This window comes from Etheostoma spectabile, chromosome 15 (assembly GCF_008692095.1).
Source record: "Etheostoma spectabile isolate EspeVRDwgs_2016 chromosome 15, UIUC_Espe_1.0, whole genome shotgun sequence".
NCBI lineage: Eukaryota > Metazoa > Chordata > Actinopteri > Perciformes > Percidae > Etheostoma > Etheostoma spectabile.
This window is the reverse complement of record NC_045747.1, coordinates 31,459,613-31,479,799: the sequence shown is the minus strand read 5'-3', so window position 1 is coordinate 31,479,799 and position 20,187 is coordinate 31,459,613. Positions and strand designations below refer to the sequence as shown.

At 45.0% G+C, this 20,187-nt stretch overlaps 2 protein-coding genes across 2 annotated transcripts in view; both read left to right on the top strand.

The window, feature by feature from the left end:
* The window catches only part of LOC116702275 (serine/threonine-protein kinase TAO2-like), a 47,718-nt gene that overhangs the window by 20,577 nt on the left and 6,954 nt on the right, over positions 1 to 20,187 (top strand). The gene's annotated exons all lie outside the window — the stretch shown is intronic.
* The window catches only part of LOC116703002 (serine/threonine-protein kinase TAO2-like), a 45,608-nt gene continuing 36,125 nt past the window's right edge, over positions 10,705 to 20,187 (top strand). Inside the window, exon 1 of the mRNA XM_032537573.1 lies at positions 10,705 to 10,810. The gene's annotated coding sequence lies outside the window, so the exon portion shown is untranslated. The remainder of the gene's footprint in view (positions 10,811 to 20,187) is intronic.

Here is a 20,187-nt window from a genome sequence, read left to right as displayed (position 1 = left end):
TTGGGTTTTTTTTAATAGAAACTGATGAAGTCTCCTTTGGGGACGTCATAAAATTGGAAAGTTAGAAATGGGGAAAAAAGGTATAACATTTCTTATAGCAGATATTGCAATATGTGTAAAATCGATAATATCCTCGTGGCAATAAGTATCGTGATGATACTATCGGAGTTGCTGTTGGATATCCCATATAATCACATCACCGACTACACACATACCCATACACACACACATCAACACATACACACAGTACACACAACATACTAACAACAACCACACAACACACATACACATACACACATACATACACACATACACATACAACACACAATACACACATACACACACACACATACATACACACATACACCACAACACAACACAGACATACATACACCACATACTACAACAACATACCATCACACAAATACAACATACCAACCACACACACTACCCACACAACATACACTACACATACATACACAACATACACACAGACACATATCACACATAATACACCACAACATACATACACACATCTTACATACACACTCATACATACACAAATACATACATACATACCACCATACCTACATACATACCACAATCATACATCACACAGACATACAGACACCTACATACACTACAACATCACTTACATATACACACAAGATCACTACACACATACACATACATACAACACATACATACAACTACACACATACATACTACACCATACTACATACATACACACATAATACATACACACATACATACATACACACATACATACATACACACATACACCCACTACAATACACACATACCACTACACACATACATACACATCCACACTGACATAACACTACATCATACATACACACATACACACTACCATCACACAATACACACACACATACATACACACACTCATACACGTACTACACATACACATACAACATACATACATACACACAATACACCACCACATACATACACACGTGCATACATACATACATACCACATACATACATTCACACATCAACATACATACACACATACATACACACTACACTACATACACCAATACACCCACACACACAACACACATACAATCCACACATACACACCTACATACACACGTGCACAACACCTACACATACATAATACTACACACCCACACAACCTCATATCATACATACACACACACACATACATCATACCATACACACACCACAACATACTCACTACACACCACACATACATACCCATACACCACCTCCATACATCATCATACATACACTTCTATTTAATTACATATTCCCTCCTGCCTGTAGGCGTAGTGTCTGCTGCCTTCTGTCTTGGATTAAACACCATCGGTCACTGGGGGCCAGGATAAATAATTGGAAATCGCTTCACTGCGTTTATAAAGAATGTTGGGGTCGGAGGGGGGGGTGGGAATCCTCTCCTTGTCTAGCTCTTGTACATTGAACCCGCAGCAGAGCTTTAGGCTGAACATGCCCCCCGTTGCTGCGTTCACAGAGACCCGTTGTTGGGGGGGGGGGGATTGTTTTCCGTGTTACCACACAGCAGCTACATTAACCCCAATGTAAACCCACGTTGCTCTGTCAGTGAACCACGGCTCAGTTGTGGCAGGCTAGATTACCGATTCGGGGGTGGGGGGGGCTGTTTAGTCGGATGATTTATTTTGAAGCCAGCTTGACTCTTTCATTCATCAGAGGATGTTGATTTTTTTCCCAGGGGGAGTTTGAGTTTTTCGTCAGAGGTGTTTGATTTGAGCGTGCGGCCGGTGAAGAGCTGTGATCCTCTCTGTCGTATCCTCTCAGCGTCAGGCAGGCATCTAAATTCATGGGAAGATTTCTTTTTTAATACCCCGAGAGCTTATCGCGATACTTTTTTAGAATAACCCCTTATGGTTCACCCAAGCTCTAATGAGTATGTATGTTTATTTTATATGGGTGAGTGGTGTTTAAGGTTCGCCTCAAGATTATCTGTTTTTAACCGTTATTACAGTATCTGTCAACGTAGGAAAAGTGGACCTGATAGATAAATAATAACTCAACAATTAAAGTCAAGAAGGTCGACTAAAATGATTAGACTGAGGAAGTATTGAGTTATCATGGGGGGGGGGGGAATCAGCAGACGCCTCCCGATACCCGATATCACAACGATACTACCACGTACACTATATTTGGCGATTTTAAACATATTTCTGCAATATATATTTCAACTTATAACCTTTTTTTTCCAACTTCTTTCTCCCCAAAAGGACTTATCACATCTGTTTCATCTAAAAGGGAACTCTTTTTAACAATATTAATTATTATTATATATAATTTATTTTATACTGTTTATTAAGGGTGTGACGAGATCTCGTTTTACGAGATCTCGCGAGATTAAAACGGACGGTTTCTCCGATGTGAACAGTTTGTCTCGTGAGGCGAGTTGATGTCAGCGTGATGGAGCCGTGAAATTACTGTTGACGATCCCCCTGCCACTTTAAATCATTGTTAGGAGTTAGGTATAAATTTCTCGTGTGGAATTGTCCTTTAACTGCATATATTAATTAAAATAGTAAAAAAAAAAAGAATTTAAATACATTCATCATTATAGTTTGATTTCAAAATGCAACTTTTGGCATTTTGTGATTTTCAGTTGAATAAAAAAACTATGTTTCCATTCAATATTTCATCGAGGATTTCTTTAAATTAAAAAAAAAATCTCGTCTCGTTCCGTGAACCCAATCCCTGATGTGTTCGTCTCGTGGAGTAACGCGTCTCGCACACCCTACTATGTTTATGTTTCCCAGTAGAAGAATTACAATTTACCTATTGTTTTGTTATCCACCACTACACACAACCTGAACTCAACACACACTTACTCAGACCTGTTCATGATCACTGTGGAGGATGTGGGCTGCTAATGGCGTGCCACGCCCTGAGCTTTGGGGGGGGGGGGGTCAGTGCCTTGCTCAAGAGCACCTGACAACGTCCAGGAGATGAATTGGCATTTCCACCAATCCATCCCTCCATACTTAGGTCCGTGCGGGGACTTGAACCAGCAACCCCTCCCACAAACCCCCTGTGGACTGAGCCCTAGTTCTTGATTTTACCTTAAATCAGCGTAGTTGTGCGTGCGACCCCGCTGAGAATGCACCTTTCGGAGCAGCTGCCTTAACATCTGATCACCTACGCGACTAACCTCATCATATATCAACAAACTTTATTATTGCACCTCTTTCTCCCATCATGGTCGCTGGTCTGGAGCTCCCTGCCCTCCACAGTCGAACTATCCGTATTCCGCTGCCTGTCCCAGCTTTGTCGGCTGCTTTCTGTTCCCTTGATAGCGTGCGGATGAGTGCCCTGGAGACCAACGACCCGTCTCCTGCCGTCGGGAGCGCCTCGCGGACGGTTCGCTTGGGACACGCGGCAACGAAACATGTATCACGTGTTCATTGGAAATTACCTCTGAATGGTACCAGAAGTCAGATGCGTCGTGGATTGGGGCTACTACGACACTAAGAATACATAATACACATGCCAGTACTTTAGTCAACAGTCAAGCTACCTATACTTAAGGTACAGCCTATCTGGTTTAGGAAAAGGAGGGACGGATGTGGAAGGAAGGAGACGTGCAAAAGACAACAACAGAAAAAGAGACAGTAAGGTAGAGACGGATAGAGAAAACAGTTAAGGTGTGAGAAGTGAGTGAGCTGGAAGGAGACGACAGAAGGCCAGGAGACAGCGCACGTAAGAAGACACTGTAAGGTAGGAGAACAAGACGGATCAGAAACGTAGAAGTGACAGACGACGAAGAGAACACAGTAGGATACACGATAAAGAGATCTACGGTAAGGAGAGCGGTTGCACGGACGTACGACGAAGAGACCAGGTGAAGTGGTATAAATGAACACCGCAACAGAGACCAGCCTAAGTAGAAGGATACAGACGGACATGACTATAAGGGAGAGAGACTAGAAAGACAGACGGATAGAAAGAACAGAAAAGCCGAAAGGAAAGGAGCACGGACAGAGACGTCTGTTGTGTCTTGTCATTCTTTCTGTGTCGGATGTGTTCTTTGACACATCCTTGAAAGTTGAAAACACAATACAATCGGGGTACACACTAATCTGCACTCTTAAAATCAAAGATATGCGTGTCACATTTACGTATTGATTCGCCGAGCCGCCGCCCATCGCCTCAGTCGCAGGTCTAACGTATTCCCTGGCCGTTCCCCCTGTCTGCTTTGACCTTCTGCGCGTTTTTTGGTTTCCAGCCCATGGCCGCAGCCCGGCCGAGTGCACGGTCGGGCAGCATCAAAGACCCCCGAGGTGCACGAGCCGGGTCTCGGTGCTGCGTGACCCGAGAGCTGGTCGGCAACCCCGGAGATTCGCCCCAGGCAGCGCGGACCTTGGTACATGTTCACAGGGTGAGTCAGGACCGCCGATAACAGTCTGTCCAATGGGGGGAGAGGACATAGCCCTCGAGCGTGTACTTCGTGGTAACGCGACGTCGCTGTCGTGTTGTGTTGTGTGTGTGTGTGAGGTTGTGGTGTGGTGAGGTTGTGTGTGGTTGTGCGGTTGTGTGTGAGAGTTGTGTTGTGGTGGAGTGTTGTGGGTGTGTGTGGTTGTGTGGAGGCGTGTGTGGTGTGTGGTGTGTGTGTGTGGTGTGTGTGTGTGTGTGTGTGTGTGTGTGTGTGTGTGTGTTGTGTGGTTTGTGGGGGTGTGTTGTGTGTGTGTTGTGTGTTGTGTGTGGGTGTGTGTGTGTGTGTGTTGTGTGTGTGTGTGTGTGTGTGTGTGTGTGTTAGTTGGGTGTGTGTGTGGTTGTGTTGTTTGTTTTGTGTAGTGTGTGTGTGTGTGTGTGTGGGGAGGTTGGGTGTGAAGAGAGGTTTGTTTTGAAGCTGTTGTGTGTGGAGGAGGTTGGGGAGGATGTGGTGAGAGTTGTGTGTGTGGAGAGAGAGGTTTTGTGGTGGTGTGATGTTGTGTTGGAGAGAGGTTGGGAGTGTGGGAGAGGTTTGGTTGTGGTCTGTGTGAAGAGTTGTGCTGGTGTTGTGTTAGAGGGGCTGTGTTTGTGAGGGGTGTGTGGTGGTAGGTTGGTGTTGGACTGAGATTGTTGTGTGTTGAGGAGGTGGTGGTGGTGTGTGGTGTAGTTGAGAAAGGTTGTCGTGTGTGTGTGAGAGAGTTGCGTGTGTGTTGAGAGAGTGGTGTCGTGTGGTGTGTGAGAGTTCGTGGTTGGCGTGGTGTGTGAGAGAGGTTGCGTGTGTGTGTGAGAGAGGTGCTGTGTGTGTGAGCAGGTTCGTGTGTGTGTGAGAGAGGTGTTGCGTGTGTTTGTGGGAGTTTCGTTGTGTGTGAGAGGGTGCGTGTGTGTGGGAGAGATGTTGGTGTGTGGGTGAGAGAGGTGTCTGTGTGTGTGAGAGAGGTTGCGTAGGTGTTGTGTGTGTGTGTGAGAGGTGTGCTGCGTGTGCGAGGGGTGGGTGGTGGTGGTGGGTGATGAGGTTGGTGGTGTGCGTGTTGTGTGTGTAGAGGTTGCGTGCGTGTGCTGTTTGTGTGTGTCGTGTGCGTGTGTGTGTGTGTGTGTTGTTGGGAGGTGTGTGTGTGTGTTGTGTGTGTGTGTGTGTGGGGAGAGGTTGTGCTGTGCTGTGTGGTGTGGAGAGGTTGTGCCTGTCTGTGTGTTGTGGTGAAGGGTGTTTGGTGAGAGGTTGTGTGGTGTGTGGGTGTGGTCGTCTGTCTCACTCTGGAGCTAAACAGAGACCTAACACACCGGGTGAAAACAGGATCCGCAGCAATGGTGAATACAACAAGATTGTTGTTTTTATAACAATCCATAGAACCTATTCTGGTAAAACCTCAAATCACTGGAACCTTTAGTTGCTCACACATAAGTTACGTTCTGGGCTGGATGTGGCCCTGGTCTCCGCGTGTTTTAATGTCTTGTCGTGTGGTCTGCCTCAACAGCCGAATGTACGCAACAATGAGGGTGGTGGCCATAAGAAAATGTCGTACCCGGCACGAACAAACGAGGTAACGCCCTGGAGATGAAGATGCCTTTTTTTTTTTAATATATTATTATAAAGCCTCTTTTAATATCTGAAAAACCCTTTCTTTCTAATAAACATTATATTTTTCTAAGGTAAGCAACAAAATGTTCACAATCTACTGATCAACCTGAACTCTTTCATGGTTGTTCAAAAATCATATGCATTGTCTACCCCCTACCCCCGCCTCACCCCCCCCCCCGATGTGAGTCGGAGAAGATGTGAGTCGTGCATGCTCAGATTTTAAACGGTTTACACATAACTGGTATACTAAAATTGGTGAAAATCCATGAAATATAAAATTCTCATTACAAAACAATAACAGAAGATGGAATCATTCCAGAACGTTGTAAGCTATCTATGATAGCTTGATGCTACGTAGCTCAAACACCATTCAAACTGACAGCCTTTGTTGTGTTGATGCTAACTTGTAGTAACTAGCAGTGAACCAACTTGGTTAAGTAGGTCCATTTTTCTGTGTTGACGTTACAGAGTCGGCTCTCGTTAGCTACTCTCGGAGGAGGGACTTCAGAGCTACGGAAGTCCTTCGTTAGCATCTCGGAGGCTACTTCAGACGTACAGAAATTCTCTCGTTAGCATCTCGGAGGCTACTTCAGACGCTACAGAAGTCTCTCGTTAGCATCTCGGAGGCTCACTTCAGACGCACAGAAGTCTCTCGTTAGCATCTCGGAGGCTACTTCAGAGACTACGAAGTCTCTCGTTAGCATCTCGGAGGCTACTTCAGACGTCTAAGAAGTCTCTCGTTAGCACTACTCGTAGGCTCTTCAGACGCTTACAGAAGTCTCGTCGTTAGCATCTCGGAGGCTACTTCAGACAGACGTAGAGAAGTCTACTTCTGCATCACTCGGAGGCATACTTCATCGCTGGACGTCTCTAGTGCATCTGAGGTATCGCGTAAGCAGTCCTCGTAATTAGGCTACTTCAGACCTACAGAGTCTCTCGTCCTCTCGGAGGCTCTTCGACGTTACGGAAGTCTCCGTCCTCGTGCACCATCGTAGCATCTCGGAGGTACTTTCCAGACGTACAGAATCTCTCGTTAGCCTCTTATGCTAACCATAGCCGCTAGCAACTACTCGTCGCAAAGGATATCGATGCATGATGCGCTCCTCCTCCATCAGGGAATGAACCCGACTATATTCCCCGAATCTGCGTTCAGTAAAAGTACTTTATCCCTTCTACCCATCTTCATGACAGTAATTTCATTTTCACTCTTAAGCATGTCTTGGACAAAGAAGGACGTTGATAATTCAACACGATGAAGGGCGTCTGAGATTCTGATTCAATACTCTATTCCTGGAACAATCTGTCTCGAAAAAGTGCCTGATGGGCCGGCGCTGTGTGCGATGTGCAAGAAAGTGCAGGAACATCATTAAAGAGGTGAGGTCCTGCATAACTTCGCACCCCCCAGACACACCCCATCCCCGCCACCCGGTACCGGGGCTGGTTACCTGAAGGAGCACACGGCATGGGTACGTATGTCCTTCAGCTGGACCGTCATACACCGCGTGGGATATTGAACAACCGCAACTTTTTCCCCATTTGAAACCTTAACTTAGACACTGCTCCCGTGCAGGCAAAGCCGATGCAAGCTATTAAAACCTTCCCACTACAGATGGTGTGGTTCAACGTGCACTGTTTGGCTTGCTGGTCTACAGAGATGTGCTTTTCAGATGCATTCCTTGGCGTGCTGGTCTTACGGAGGTGTGTTCAGTTGCATTCCCGGTCTAGTGAGGTGTGGGGTTCAATGTCATTCGGGTTGTGGTCTACATGGGGGCGTCGTGCTGGTCTTACCGGGAGGTGGTTCTGGGGTGCTGCTGGTCTTATAGGGAGGTGTGTTCTGGGCGTGCTGGTCTATCAGGTAGGTTGTTTTCAGGGCATTCGGGGCAGTGGCTGGTATACAGACAGGGGTGTGGTTTCTGGGCGTGCTGGTCTTACAGGGAGGTGTGTTCTCAGTGCATTTCTGGGCGTGCTGGTCTTACGGGAGGTGTGTTCAGTGCATTCTGGGCGTTTCTGGTCTTACAGGGAGGTGTTGTCAGGTGCATTCTGGCGTGCTGTTCTTACAGGGAGGTGTGTTCAGGTTGTCTCTCCGTGTATTTCCAGGCTTTTTGGTCTTACAGGGAGGTGTGTTTCAGGTATATTCTGCTGGCGTTCTGGTCTTACAGGGAGGTGCGTTCAGGTATATTCTGGGCGGTGCTGGTCTTACAGGGAGGTGCTTCAGGTACAATGTGAACAAGTGTATGCCATAAAGCTGCTTTGCCTTCCTTCACCATGTGGCGAGATGAAAGGACACAGACCCTATAGGCAAGCTACGTGTTGAAATCACTGAAATCCTCCTCTTGATTCTACTATAAAGATGCCATAACTCAGTTTTCCTCTCAACAGAGTTTTCCACTGGTCATGATGTCGTGCTTTTATGTCAGTGCGAGGCTGAGCATGTCCCTATTGTGTCATTATGTCGTGTGAGAGCTAGATGATCATGTCCTATGTGTCTGTAATGTCAGTGAGAGCAGATGATCATGTCCTATGTGTCTGTAGTGTCAGTAGAGGCTGTGATCTGTCCTATCTGTCTGTAGTGTCAGTGAGACTGATGATCATGTCCTATGTGTCAGTAGTGTCAGTGAGAGCTGATGATCATTCTATGTGTCTGTAGTCGTGTCGAAGCTGATATCATGTCTATGTGTCAGTAGTGTCAGTGAGAGCAGATGATCAGTCGATGTGTCTGTAATGTCAGGGAGAGCAGTGATCATTCTGTTGTGTCTGTAATGTCAGTTAGGGAGCAATAGCATCTGATTCTGTGTGTCTGTAATGTCAGTGGAGAGCGAGTATGAACATGTCCTATGTGCCCCTGTATGTCGTGAGAGCAATGAACATGTCCTATGTGTCTGAATTCGTTGCGGAGCAATGAACATGTCCTCTGTGTGTCTGTAATGGTCCAGTGAGAGAGATGATCAATGTCCTATGTTGTATCTACCTCTAGATAAGTCATGTTTGACAGTGAGCAGAGATATTCCTGTTTGTCTAGCACTTCGGACCTTATGTCCAGTCTCTTGTTCTGTAGTGTCAGTGAGAGCAGATTAACTTGCTCGTTGTTGTGTCTCTTCAGTGTCAGTGAATGCAGATCTCATCAGTGTCTGTATGTCGTGGACAGACTGTCCTGGTGTCTGAGTCGTGAGGCTATGATCGTCGTGGCGTCCAGCTGGAGTAACGCTGTGCTCGGCCTCCGTACCCTCGCTGGAAGGTCCGTTACCTCGCCTGACACCCGCATGAAACATTATGTGTTTTACTCCTCATGTCGTCGTGGTTTTGTGGCGTCTTTTGTTTCCACCCGCCTTTTTTTCCTCGGCATTCCAAAAAGCCCGCTCCAGGAAGTCAGAAATGAGCTGTCTCATACCCATGTGCAAGCTGCAGTGGATTGACGTATTCTTCACTCTCACACTAAATGAATCCAAGGTCACCACCTTTTTTTTTCTGGTTCTTCTTTTTTTTACTGTGTGTTTGGCTCCTCAACAAATGCCGACAACGTTTGAGTCATTATCGCTGTAATCAACTATCAATCACCCCAACGAACGTTAGCAGTTGTGAATTAGTACTCTTTACTCTAGCACTGGGTGGGGGATGGATCATACGGCATCGCCATATTTTCGGTGTAATCTGTTTATACCAGGCGCCAAGTATGGCTCTTTTATTATATATTATATTTATGTGTTGCTGGTCTTTCTGCAGCATAACATTGAGTGAGATGAAACCAAACACAGAATGTTTTATTTTTCTTTAGATGAAACAGATCACACACAGACAATCTAGCGTTCTATGTGACCTAGCTGTATAGACCACATACAGAGACTTTTTTCCTTTGGACGCATAGTCTTGCTCACACTGTTCTTCACACATTGCAAACCAACAACCACAAACACAATATATACACCTAATATATACCCACTGATATACCAGTCACTTCCTAACAGAAACTGAGAACGAGATGTGATAGTGAGGCTGATGAGAGACCAATAACCATCTATTAATGTGAAACACAGGCAGAAGGGTACTGTGATACATAATAAATTATGTTTATTATATCTACATATGACAACGTATAGACATTATGAACAGTTCTGAAATAGGACAATGTGATGAATAAAAATGGTATAGTGGGATAGGAGAGATGCTGATTAGAATTCACTAAATAATGGAATGCATCGAGGAACCAGTATGATTGATGATTTGCCCTTTTGAGGGACGTCTTTTGAAAGTGGGATAAATTTAGAAGTTGGAGAAAAGGTTATAAATTATTATAATATAATCGGATGCAGAATATTGTCGTCGGTGATTCCCATCCCTCGTGTTGCACTCCTGCCTCACAGTAAGAAGGTTGTGGGTTTGTGATCCCCAGGTCGTTCGGGTCCTTTCTGTGTGGAGTTTGTATGTTTCCATCAGTTTAGCTGGGTTTTCCTCCATGTTTTCTTCTCCCCCCCGACCCCCCCCCCCCCCCCCCCCCATAAACAGCATGCTGGTAGGACCACAGCATTTGAGAGTTAGCCAATTGCCAACAACGGTGTATTTAGAGAAATGTTGATTGGTGTGCGTTGTCCTGATCCTGCGTCTTGCGTGTGATGAGGCTTCAGGACTTGAAGCGCGTGGAACATCCTGCTGACGGACCCGGTCAGGTCAACTGGTGGGCCTTCGGCTTCGGCCTCCGTCGTGGCGCCGCCAACTCCCCTTCGTGGGGACGCCGTTACTGGTGGTGCCGACTACAGGGTCACGGTGCCCTGCCAGCGTATTTAACGGCTTCCTTCATGCCAATCTACAATGGATTCCTACTCATAGGCCGGTCATGTCCACCTGGTGTCAGCCCACAAACTTGTGGTCACTCCGGGTAATTTATGGACCACTCTGAGTAGGATTTATAATAAAAATAAGGTGTGTGTGGTGTGTGTGTTTTTGTGTGGTGTGTGTGGTGTGTTGTGTGTTGTGTGTGTGTGTGTGTGTTTGTGTGTGTGTGTGTGTTGTGTGTGTTGTGGTGTGTGTGTGTGTGTGTGGTGTGTGTGTTGGTTCTTAATGCTGCAATCAATAATTATTCACTCTAAACATCTAGAGTCTATCAACGTTTAAGTGGACGCATATTCAGTCACTTTTTTTTTCGTTTCTTTTTACTTCTGCCCTTTTTACTCCCTATTAGTTGTTGTTTGTCTCTTTTTTAAAACCTCTTTTAGTAAACCATTTTAAGTGGGGCTTTATTTCAGACATGATTTTTCACGCGCTAACAGTTTCTTTACTCAAGTCTTTTGAAGGGGGTGGATAAAATGACAGCAAAAATCATCAGATCCTAACTGTCGCTGTCGTGTTTTAGGATGTTTTTAGTATGTTTTTTTAGGATGATAACTAATTCTTTTTTTAATGGGTCATTTTATGTTCAGTTCAATACAAAAGTTGGGAGTGTTTTTTTCTTCAGCGTTTTGTCCACACGTTTTTATTATTATTTTACCATTTGTTACTTTTTTTCACACTCTGTCACATTTGTCACTTTAATTTGAGATTTTTCCTCTTTTTTTACACATTTTTTTAGCATATCCAGTTTAAGGTGGCCGCTATATTTAGAATATTTCACGCGTTACCTTTCTGTCGTGTTCTGACCGGGCGCCTTTACCGACGGGGACTGAACGGTAATTAACACTGATGATAAGTGTTTGCCTTTACACTGGCAAGTCATTTCATATATCTGCTTAAAGGTCGAATAGGCTGACTAGCTTAAATTCTAATGCGTGTTTCTATCGGCTGACTCGGTTGACTACAGACTGTAGATAACTGATATTTCCATGTTGACTGCCTGAATGTGAAGTCCCATGAAAGAGTTTTGCCAAATGTTCAACCTTTTTGACATTCATAGCGCACCCAGAGAACTAACAGTTGTGTTGTTGTTTTTTTTGTTGTTTTTTTCCTTCTAAGGGTAATTTGAAGTGTTTTTTTTTCCTGGCAGATGCGGTGAGTGGATAAAAACAGATGACAGATCCCTTTGCGTATTCCTAAATGTCGCTGTCGTGCGTCTATCTGTGTTTTTAGGTGATAACTCATTCCTTTTTAGTGTTGGGTCTTTTATGTCATATTTCATTTGTTCAATAACAGAAAGTTTGGGTAGTGTGCTTCTTTTTCTTGCTTTTTTTATAACTACTTTTTTTTTTTCCGACATCTTCCACTTTTTCACCTTTTTTTTTTAAGTATAACCAGTTTAAGAAGTGGCCGCTCTATAGAATATGTTCAGCGCGTTTCCCTTTTTCTGTCCCCTGACGGCACTTTACACGGGACGAGCGGTAATTACACTGAATAAAAGTAATATGGCAGGCTTCATTCTTTTATATATTCTGAAAGGTTTTATCGATTTATCTGCTTAAGATGGTAAAAGCCGTGTTTCTTCTGCACGTTGACTCTTTGAATTACAGACTGAATCCCTGAATTTTCCATTTGATTTCCTCGTAATGAACTTCCTCAGATGAAGTCAATTTGAGATCTAACTGTCGCTGTGTGTTTTAAGGATGCTCCGGAGGTGATCCTGGCATGGACGAGGCCAGTACGACGGCAGGTGGACTCTGGTCCGCTGGGCATCACCTCCATCACTTTGTAAAGGCCTGCAGGCCGACGCCCCTGCAGGGTCACACGACATCTCACTGGGGGGGGGATACTTCTTTCAGTCCTTCTGAAATAATTTAGTCAAATTATATAGAGTTTGGGGGTCCCCTGCGTGAGCTGCCTCCCCCCCGGATGATGGACAGAGATTAGATGATACTGTATTCATCCTCAGTGGGGAAATTTACCTTATCACAGCAGCAGTTGCCTACATGAAAAAAGCAAAACACCTATGCCAAAATATTGATGAATGTAAATGTTGGCATTATATAAAGGTAGTATAAGTAAAGTATTGTGAGATCCATGCGACTGAGTTATTTGTTCTGACCTTGCTCTGTGCCACAGCGAGGGCAGCCCCCGCTCTTCAACATGAACGCTATAGTGCCTTATACCACACTCGCCCTCGGAACGAAAGCCCCCATCGCTCCAGTCCAACCACTGGGTGAGAACCCTTTCATACGCATGTGTGTATAGACCTTATGGTCCCTAATTGCTGGATCTCAAGTCTCTTTGTATATAGACCTAGTGGTCCCTAATACTGGACCTTCTGAAGTCTCGTTATATAGACCTTAGTGGGTCCCCTTTCCCCTAATACTGGTATCTGTCAGTTCTTATATAGACCTTAGTGGTCCCCTAATACTGGATCTGAAGTCTCTTTTTATCTAGACCTTAGTTGTCCGCCTAATACTGTATCTGACGTTATACTTTTATATAGACCTTATTGGTCCCTAATACGTATCTGAAGTCTCTTTTATAACCTTAGTGGTCCCTAACTGTATCTGAAGTCTCTTTTTATATAGACCTAGTGGTCCCTAATACTGTATCTTAGTCTCTGTATCTAGACCTTAGTGGTCCCTAATACTGTTTACTGAAGTCTCTAATTATATTTTTATATATTACATATTACAATTTTTACATAATACATAATACAATTTCATCCCAAGTGACCTTTTAATTTGTGGCTTATTTCTGAGTTTGTTCTGGTCTCTAAATGTGGATCAGTGGTTTCACAAAAAGCCCAGGACGACTTCCCTCAAATGTCCTCGTTTGGGGCCACAACTCAAGAATATTCAGCTTATTGTCTAAAGGAAGAGTAGCAAACTAGAAAATATTCTTCATATCTCATTTAACACTGACATCGTAGAAATCACATCACATGATTAATCAATTTACGCAACTTGGAAAGAGAAGTATAAAAATGAGACGGTTGGGTTGTATCATCATGTGTGAATTTATTCTTCAGTTGGAAATGAATGGGAAATTAAACTTAACTGCTTACTGTTAAAACTCCTCTCGCTCTCCGCTTTTCCTGTTCAAGAAAAGATATTTTGACAACAGGAGCCTTTACTCTCCGCAGGTCCTGATTCTTCCGCAACTTTGTTGAACTCCTGCCTCCAGAAGCTTCCCCAAGGACCCCCAAACGCCCTTAAACCTCGTACGTGGCTGCTCACTGAGAAACCCCCCCCCCCCCCCCGGGCACAGCCGTCTGCTCCTGATCGGTCCTTCTTCATCGCCTCCAGGGAACCCCCCCTGTTGCGTTCTTTTTTGTTTTAGATTGTTAATTCCCAACAGGCGATTCTGCGGGAAGCTTTGCACAACAAATGCGATTACAGTTCAATGTTTTTGTTGTTTGTTGAAATGAAGTTGTGGGAAACTGAGAAAGTTCGAAAATTGATTTTGTGTTTTTGTTTTTTTTTGTTTTTGTATCGTTCTTAAATAGAAGGACACGTCTTTTTAAAGGCAGAATAAAATGACTCTGGGCTGATTTTTCCTAGTACCATCACACTGAGGTCTGCCAAATGAAACTGCCGGTGGATTTAACAAATTATAATTTATTGAATTAATCAAATTTGACTGTTTGTCAGTAGTTGTTGATCTTTACTTGTTAGTTAGTTTCCTACCTTTAGCTTGGGCACACATTCCTACAGCTGGATGCAACTTCTGATCTTCAACTTGTTATTTCATCTCTACAATAACTGCGTAGCCCTCCTCATTTAGGTCATCCGTTATATCTCGTCTCCCGATTTTTCTGCATACACCCGGCCTGTTCCAAGTTGGGCGTATTGATCACCATTGCGGGTTGCCGCCACCAATTTGCGCTGATGGTCGATGTGCGTGAATTGGTGCATTGCAACACTGCACTCTCGTGAGGACTCTGTCATTGTTCTTCCCCTCCCTCCACAGCATCGTTTCTTGTGCCGTGAGCGTCCCCTGACCGTCGTCATGACTGATCGCAGACCGGACCAAGGACGCCGTGAGGGAGCTGACAACCTGCAGTGCCGCAAGATGAGAAGACTCCTCTTCGCAGGAGAACGCAGCAGAACTGCCCCGTGTCCGAGGGGGGGAGGACGAGGATGTGAGGACGGGGAGAGGTGACGATGAAGTCCAGAGGTGTTGCAGAGGAGTGGGAAGGGAGAAGAGAAAAGAGAAAAAGGGCAAGAACCTAAGACACAAAGAGGAGAGATGAAGTGAACCCGCTTGAGGATGAGGAAAAAACATTAATTCAAATAGTGTGGAATGAAATGCTAAAATCTGTTTATTTATGTAGACATTTACGTTTATTTTTTACATATTCTGCGTGTAATACCGTGTGTGTGTGTGCGCTCCCGTTCTGTGTGTGTCCGTCTTTTTTCGTGTGTGTCCGTCTTCTGTGTTGTGTTCCGCCTTCCGGTGTGTGTCTGTCCTTCCGTGTGTGTGTGTCCGTCCTTTAAAACCGTCTGTGTGTGTGTGTGTCCGTCCTTGTCCGGCTTGTGTGTGTGTCCATCCTCCGTGTGTGTGGTGTGTGGTCCGTCCTTCCGTGTGGTGTGTGTGCCGGCTTTCCGTGTGTGTGTGTCCGTCCTTCTCCGTGTGTGTTGTGTTGTGGTGCGTGTGCGTGTGCGTCCGTTACCTGTCCGTGTGTGGTCTCTGTCTGTGCTGTCTGTCTGTCCGTGTGTGTGTGTGTGTGCGTGCGCACGCGTGTGTCCTCTCTCTGTCTGTCGTGTGTGTGTGTCCGTGTCCGTCTCTCTCTGTGTGTGTGTGTTTGTGTGTGTGTGTGTGTGTGTGTGTGTGTGTGTTTGTGTGTGTTTGTTGGTGGTGTGTGTGTGTGTGTGTGTGTTTTTGTGTTTGTGTGTGTGTGGTGTGTGTGTGTGGTGTGTGTGTGGTGTGTTTGTGTGTTTGTGTGTTGTCAGGGGTGGAGCATACCTCTGCTGACCGGCACCGTGAACGCATGGAGATCTCGCCTTCTTTGCCCACATCATGTCGATCTCAGCCAGCTCCAGAGCAGCTCGTCAACAGCCTGGCCGAGCTCCTCGGACTACATCACAGCGAGAGGCCATGATCATGAGGGCGAGCAACCGTCACGCAGATTCCCAGCAGCCCATCATCCACCGGCCGCACGGTAACATCACAGATACGATTATATTGAGATATATATATACCTATACAGTGAGGAAAATAAGTATTAGTATCTATGGAGGGTCTGATGTCCTCGTATTGCATGTCCACTTTTAGAGACATATCTAAAAAAACATCTATTTACACTATTTATTGTCACTGATACACGCCAATAATATTTAACACCTGAGAAAATCAGTGTTGTACTTGTTTTCCTCGCTGAAGATGGATCGCTCGATCCTGATCTGTGAATCTCCAGCTTTCCTTTTGCTTCATGTTTCTTATTGTTATGAATAAGCTGAAGATGACGCCACCTTCAATTTCATTCGAAAATCCAGGGTGTGTTACTAACTTTGGCTAGTTACATATCATAGTCTCGGTTTCAAGAATCATTTTGTCAGTTGAATTCTCCGATCTCTATATCTATAATATATAGATTTATATTATATAATATTATAGATATATATATATATATAATAATATATATATATACTAGATAATAATATATATATAATATTGGATTCATAAACTTGCAAATGGCTCTTTACAAGCTGAGTGAAGACATTGGCTCAGTTTAAACCTGCTGATGTAAGGAATCTCGCGTCCTGCTGAGTACACCGCGAACGGTATGTACAGGTTTTTTCACCCGAATTAAAACATTCCACTGATGTCCTGCGGTAGGTCGACCTCTCTGCACTAAAGATCCCCTTCTCCCCCGTCTTTTGCGCGTGCGTGTTAACTGCTTTGGCCTCGTACTTAACGCCGATGTAATATTGTCTAATGCCGCAGGTAGCGGGTTCCCTCCTCCAATTAACAACTTTGTGTTTTTCTGGGTTGATATTTGTGAGATTTCCACATTTGTTCTTTTTTTTTCTTACACTTTTCTCAACGTTTTTGTCAATTTTAATTCCAATTGTTTATTTGTGTGTAGTGTGTGTGTGTGTAGTGGTTTGTGTGTGGTGTGGTGTTTGTGGTGTGTGTGTGTGTGTGTGTGTGTGTGTTTTGTGTGGTGTGTGTGTGTGTGTGTGGGTGTGTGTGTGTGTGTGTGTTTTGGGTGTGTGTGTGTGTGTGTGTTTGTGTGTGTGTGTGTGTGTGTGTGTGTGTGTGTGTGTGTGTTGTGTGTGTGTGGGGGTTTTTTTTTGTCACTTTTTTAGCATTTAAAAAAATACTTTTTATTTTCGGTTTTTATAGTTGTTTTCCCGCGCCGACATTTGGGTCAATTTTTTCACGTTCTTTGTCATAGTTCTGATTTAGAAAGTTTTTGTAAACGGTGTCAAATTGATGATTTGATGATGAATTAAACATAGGGGTGATTTTTTTAAAAATGAGAAGAATTGAATCCCTTTATCTCATTTAATTTGGACGACCTTCCCAAACGCTACTACTTTCTCTGTAAGTATTTAAACATGACGCAATAAAAAGTTTTAAGTTCTCCCAAACGATGCCAGGTGCTCTGTCCTCTGCATGTACAAGCTTCTGCTGATGCGCAATGTGCTATATGTAGGTTTAAAAAAATATATATTGATATATATATATCTTCTAGTTATATATGTTGTCAAAAGATGGGCAGAGATCGTGATATCATTCTAAGCAAAAAATGGTGATTCGTATTTTCCCAAACCTAATATCAACAATAAGGCTACTATCCAGTTAAATACTGGAATTAGTAGCGAATATCCCGATTGAATCTATATCCCAATTAATCGGAGTTTTGCTGTTGTGACTACAATTGATTATTCACCCATTGTTTATGTTTTAAGGTATCTGACCTTCCTCCTCTTCCTCAGGGTCGGATAAACATGCCTACGATGACCGTACCAGCCGGAGATGACCAGCCTCAGCTCCCTCGGCTGGGCGCCGCCGGGCCACTACCGCAACCGGGACCCACATTCGCCACCAATACCTACCGCCTCCTTGGTAAATCTCCCCCATCCTGCCCCCCTCACTGTGTTGTGGGTCCTCGGCTAAGACGCGTTGTTTTAACAGTGATTAATCCATCTTTGGGTTTTATTGGCAGACCTGAAAAAAAAGAATATTAAAGATCAAGCCTCATCTTGCAATCAGAATCGCAGTTTGAGAGAACATCTGCTAATAAATACTGTTTACAACATCAGCTTTTAATCCACGGCGCTAACTGACCTCAACTACACGCTACTTACCGCAACTACACGCTACTGAACCGCAAACTACCGCTACTTCGACCGCAACTCACAACGCTTCTATGACCTCGACTACACGCTACTGACAGGACTACCGCGTACGCCGCGACTACACGCTACTGACCCGCACTACACGCTACTGACCTCGCTACACGCTGCTGACCATCAACACACGCTGCTGGACCTCAACTACACGCTGCTGACATCAACTCAACGCTTCTGACCGCGACTACACGCTACTGACCGTCGACTCCACACGCTACTGACGCGACTACACGCTACTGACACGAGACTACACAACTGAACGTGCGACTACACGCTACTGACCGCGACTACACCTACTGACCGCACCTACATTACTGACCGCAACTACACTCCTACTGCACCTCACTACACGCTACTGACCGCCCTACACGCTACGACCGCGACTACACGCTACTGACCGCGACTACACGACTAACTGACCGGCGCCTACACCTACTGACCGGCGGACTACAACGCTCTCGACCCGCAACTAGCAAACTCTTCTTGACCGCACTACCGCTGCTGACCGCAACTACTACACTCTACTGACCGCAACTACAACGCTACTGGACCGCTCAACTACACGCTACTGACCGCGACTACACGCTACTGACCACGCGACTACACCTATACTGAAACTACCCATCATAGATCACAGTCATACAACAAATATTCTGCTGAACAATCATTTTATTTATTATATTCTGTATCGCATTTTCCTTACCTGCTTTTTGTTTACGGGGTCCCTGCTGGCTTAAGAAAGTAGATCCTAATAGTGTCTGATACCCACATAATCATGGATTGAATCCCGCACTTGAGAATTAAAAAAAGAAGCGTAGAAGATTGAAGGTCTTTTTCATAACTTTATTTTAGGGTTTCTACTAGAACAAATCCCATGCTTTATGTAAAATAAACCTTATTTTTCCCTCTCCGCTCTGTCTAATATACTGTACCTTTATTTTCCTCTTCCTTACACGCTCCGTTTTTATGAGCCACCCTGAAAAGCCCAGCCTGCTCTGATTGGGTCAGCGTTTTCTGTGTCTTTTCGCTACTGTGCTTTGGTGTCAACTCATGCCAGTCGGGGAATAACTGTGTCCATTCCCCCCCGCCCCCCCCTCCCCAGTTGCCCGGCGATCCAGGAACACGATCAAGGGCTCGGCGCTGCGGGAGCAGATGTCCGGCTCCAGTCGCCAGCCCTGAGCAATTTGGGGGGGGGGGGGTACAGTGCCTTGCTCAAGAGCACCTGACAACGTCCAGGAGATGAAGTGGCATTTCACCAATCCACACTCCATACTTAGGTCCGTGCGGGGACTTGAACCAGCAACCCCTCCCAACCAAACCCCCTGTGGACTGAGCCACTAGTTCTGGTGATTTTACCTTAAATCAGCGTAGTTTGTGCGTAGAACCGCTCGGCTGCTGCACTTTAACATCTGATCACCTATCGCGACTAACATCATCAGGATAATCAACAACGTTATTATTGCACCCGTTTCTCCCATCATGCATCGCTGGTCTGGGACGCTCCCGCCTCCACAGTCGAACATCCAGATTCCGCTGCCTGTCCCAGCTTGTCGGCTGCTTTCTGTCCCTGATAGATCGTCCCGGGAGATAACGACGGTCTCCCGTCCCCGCGGCGCTGACACAACAACAACATGATCACTGTTAAAATTCCTGAAATGGTACAGAATCACAGCGGTGGAATGCACTAAGTACATAATACACTCCAGTACTTAGTAAGTACAAGTACCTGTACTTAGGTACACATGTTGGGAAAGGGAAGGGACGGATGGGAAGGAAGGAGACGGACAGAAAGAGACAACAGAAAGAGAGAGACAGTAAGGTAGGAGACGGATAGAAAGAAACAGTAAGGAAGGAGAGAGGGTGGAAGGAGACGACAGAAAGGAAGGAGACAGACGGACAGAAAGAGACAGTAAGGAAGGAG